We start from the raw sequence: 5,106 nt of genomic DNA, 5'->3' as shown, positions 1-5,106 counted from the left end.
ATACACTCATACACACAGTCAACCACCCATACAGCTGTTTCCACATGCAGTTTTGAACCCATACATCTAGTGAATCAACTGTTCACACATCTATGCACAGAGTCACACACCTCCCAGCCACCCCCACACACACACTCACTCTCCCATACAAATACTTGGCCAACCAATCAATAACCCATATAGTTACTCATATAGCAAATGATCAACACAAGCAGCAGTTTACAGAACAGCAGATATAATGATGCACAAATTAAGACAGTTTAGTCACTAACCCATGCACTCAGTGAGACACATTTAATCACTCACTCATACAGTCAGTCATGCACCTACTAAATCCTTCATCCAGACACTTATACATCCACTCATTCTTCAATATGTAAGACATATTTTAACTTTAAAGAAAAATACAGTCACTGGATGATGTCATCAGTGATGTCATCAGTGATGTCACTGACCATGTCATGAATGATGTAATATGTGACATCATCAGCAGTGGATTGCGGGTGCGCGATATATAATTAGTGCAACTAACTATATATGCGAATTTCAATGGTTTTGTGTGAGTAAAATAAGGTTTTGTAAATGCTAATCCCTAACTATATATGGTCTATAACCTATGGTTTTTTCAGTGAATTTTTAAGGTTTTGTAAATGCTAATTCCTAACTATATATGGTCTATAACCTATGGTTTTTTCAGTGAATTTCAATGGTTTTTTAAAAGCAAATATCAAAAGCTGTAAAATGTATTCTTATTTTAATGGAAAAATATATTTTATATGTTTGTAATATAATTTTTTTATGTATATATATTTTTTTATTATTTTTTTTTGTTTCGCTACCGGTCCGCGCACCGGGTAGCTTCCTGTTAGCTCAATTTGGTGCCTCGACCCGGTCCGCGAACCGGGAAACGTTCCGTTAGCGCAACTGCCGCGCAAGAAAACAACATCGTGACGCGTCGCGTAAACGCGACGTATCGCATTGCCGCGTAATGCGTCCTATGACACGCCGCGTTAGCGCACCCAGAAGTGCTCCGGAGCGCGAACCGAGGCGCGAAGCGCAGCGCCCCGGAAGCGCTCCGGGTGCGTAGCGGGACGCGTAACGTAAGCATAACAGGTCATGTGACTTGTTCATAAAACTTTTCATTGGTTCATTTTACTTTTGGTTTCCTAATGATGTAAGGCTAGGTCATATGACCTAAAAATAACACTTTTCATTGGTTTAGAACATTTTTTTTCCCCAAATGATGAAAGCCCCACCTTTTTTCCTCACTCTGACTTTCATTTTTATGAGAGAAAGACCTACTTTGGAAATTTGCAAAAATTGCAAGTGTTGTAGCTGCAGCTGCTGGAGCCCCTCCACCACCACCACCACCACCAAAAAAGGATGGACCACCTCCTCAGGTCAACATTAATCAAGAGGAAGAAGAGGAAGATCAGCAAGTGAGAAGGCCGTTTTGCAAGAAGAACCAAGGAGGTCCCATGTCAAAGTAAACTACATCTGGCAATTCTTTACATATCCCCAGGGCCAAAAAAAAGTGAATGCCCGTTATGTCACTTGTTTGATCTGTGACAAAGAACTATCCAGAGGAACAGAAATAAATACAGCTATGGCAATTACACCATGCATCGCCACATGGAGAGGTGGCATCCTATTATTTACAGTGCTGCACAGGTACGTGACCTACAAGAAAACCCCCCTCCTGTGGCCAGTACATCAGCTGAACAGACACTAACGGGACCAGAGGCGAGGGAGACGGTCCCAAACATACAGATGAACTTTGGTAACATGAAACATACCTGTATTTTTTGTGGCAAGTTAATTTCCTATGGGGAAAAAAGTATAACTCTCATAAACACAGCTTATGAAAATCATAAATGTTCAAAACGGCCCCGAAAGTAAATTATCTTTTTTTTTTGTTGCTCCTGTTGAGCCCTTCTTAACGACTGTTTATCGTTCCCCCCCAAAAAATAAAAAAAATATAAAACCGTTCTTAAAATACAAAAAAAGACAAACAATTTTCATAAAAATATTTTAAAAAATGTAAAACATCAAAAACAATAAAAAAAAGTTATTTTCAGAACTACCTCCCATTTGTAAAAAAAATGCTAGGATGTTTAGCACTCTGGCAACCTCTTTTTTTTAAAAGTTTGCTTCCTGGTTCGCACCCCGGTACGCGAACCAGAAGCGAAACAAAAAAAAAAAAATTTAAAAAAAGGAAGAGTGAGTATAAGGGAAGAAGACAGAGAGAATAATGTTAAAAGATAGCTAGATGGAGTAACACAGAGATACTATATAATAGATAATAGAAAAGGAATGAGGGAAGTAGGAAAGGCAGGAAACTGAGGGTTAAAGAAATGAAGCAGTGGAACTAATAAAAGTTAAATGTGATAGAGATGTAACGGAATGAGTACTAAACACTTACCTTATAATTGTCGTTAACTTAGTCACTTGTTATTTTTATACTTTCAATCTGTGAATGAAAGAACAACATTTTTTACATTGATAGAAGGTAGTAAAAGATGAGTGAGCATGAGACAAGATGAGTACATATTAAAAATCACAATTCAAAGTATAGAATTAATTATACATATTAAATGGTTTATTTTTGCTGTTCTCAGAATATATCAAATTTCACTAAAAACAGTGAGTTGAAGGTATTCATCATATAACAGCGGGGAAAAAAAAACACAATCAAAATGATTGTGTTTAAAAAACCCATATAATATAACCAATCAGAAATCAGAACTCCTCAAAAGTAACTTACTTTCCATGACGTCAAAGGATGTCCTATGAACAGCTTATACTCTGTTGTGCTGTTATTATTTTCTGCCCGCCACTTTCTGAAAGATAAGCTCCATCGTTTTAACAAAAATGTGACATACAAAGCAATTTAAAACAGCACACTAAATTACAGCAACACCTAGAATCATTATAGTCCAGTTACCTACCCTAAAATCTCACTTCTGAAAACAAGTCAAAAGGCAACATTGCTTCATAGTCAAATAGTAATCATTGCCGAAAGACCAGCCTTTTTTACATTTCAAATAAGTTGTGTAATATCCTGATGTTGTCAAAGGACCATCTTATCATATAATAGCTGCAGTTACAAATGTTCTTCCTGAAATCGACGACTGTGAAGCCAAAACATTTTTAATTAGACTTGACAACTTATTTACATCCGGTTTATATAGTTGGAATTGTAAAATGACATTTCACCCATAAGTTTCTATAAATAATGTGGACAGCATTGCAGACTTACATTACCTCTACTCCTTGTTTTGATCTGCTGCTTGAATTAGCTTATTAAAACAAACAATTTTCGCTCTGTGCTACACTTATCCACAAGGCTATATAGTGTAGGAGCCATTAGAACCTCTTGAAATTCCTCAGAACAAATCCCGAGATTCCTTCCCTAAAATTTTGGTTGTAAGAACACCAGGTAAGAATTTTTAAGGTGAAAAGGCAATCTTTTTTTGAAAGTTAAAACAGAATCATTGCAGAATGACCAGCCATTTCCAGACTTCAAATAAGTTGTGTAATGTCCTGATGTTGTTGAAGGACCCTCATGATATATAATTGCTGCAGTTAGAAAAGTCCTTCCTGATATTGACAACTGAGAAGCCACAACATTTTTAATTAAAGTTGTCAATTTTGTTCCATCATGCCTACATCGTTGGAACATTAAAATGACATACTGGCCATATCTTCGTATAAATAATGTGGACAGCATTGCAGACTTACATTGGCTACACTCCATGTTTTGATCGGCTGCTTTTACTAGCTTATTAAAGGATACTGATTTACTGTCTGGCAAAGTTAAATATATAAATCTTTCTGAGTCTACACTAATAGTACTTGATAACGTACAATTCTCGCAGTCATGCTGCCATTGATAAGAAAGGCCAAACAGATGATCTACATCTACACCTTCATCTTGCAATACATTAAGCATATACATTAAATAACTCCTGACAATCTTGCTGAATATTTTGAGAGAATTGTGTTTGACCTGAACATTTGTCTAACAGATTTCGAATTTCAGACACACTTTCTACTCTTGTTCTATCAGCGCTACATTTCTCTAACACAGAATTCAACAAACAGCAAAAACTTTGATCCAAATTCATCACAATCTGTTCTTTTAAAGTTTCTAGAGAAAAGACAACATTAACCACTACATTAGCATAGCAGTTGACACCAGAACTATTTTCAAATTGAAAACCAACAACATCTTCAACAGAATTCATTTTCTTTCTGCTTACAATTTTGGGTTCATCGACTTTTGGTCTTTTTGCTACAACCTCCCTACTATTAGTGATATTTATTCGTTTCCGGCCTACCACACGTTTCTCAAACAAAGGATATTGAGGCGAATGTGGCGCATACTCTCTTCTTAACCTATTGTATTCCTTAACACAATCTAGATCCGCACAAATGTTTGTGACATCACGCTCAATCAAGTACAAACCCGATAAAGTTCTGACTCGTGACAATGCTACATAAGCCATACCCTCTTTGAACACAGAACTGCCAATATTCACCAAAGCACTGTCTACACTTAAACCTTGTGATTTATGGATTGTCACCGCATATGCCAAGCAAACAGGAAATTGCTTACGGCGATCATATAAGTCTTTTACAAGCAAAAACCTAGCTGTGCAACGAACAATTAGCTGTACTTCCTCAATGCCATCAAATTTAATTTTTAAAAATTCAATTCCATCTCTATTTCTGTATTTCTCAAAATCAACAACATTACCTATTGATCCATTTACCAGACCTCTTTCAACATGTAAACTCCTTCTCAAAATAATACGGCAATTTAAGCACACATTCAGAGTCTTTTCAAAACCAGCAGTTTTAGATATAGTCTTCTCTAATGAATCCAATTTAGATTTCAAATTCTCAGACAAAACAATTGTTGCACCCATATGCTCTATTCTGTCAATAGCTTCCAGTTTCACAATCTCTTGGTTTTCTAAATTCAACATTTTGTTATTGAAGATGGAACATTCTGCAAGAGTTGGCATCAAACATATTCCCGATTTCTTCTCAGTAATTTTATGAAAAATATTCTCTGGCAGAACGTCTTCTTCTGCATACAAA

The sequence above is a fragment of the Lissotriton vulgaris genome, chromosome 4_1 (assembly GCF_964263255.1).
Source record: "Lissotriton vulgaris chromosome 4_1, aLisVul1.2, whole genome shotgun sequence".
NCBI lineage: Eukaryota > Metazoa > Chordata > Amphibia > Caudata > Salamandridae > Lissotriton > Lissotriton vulgaris.
This window is presented reverse-complemented; position numbering follows the sequence as displayed.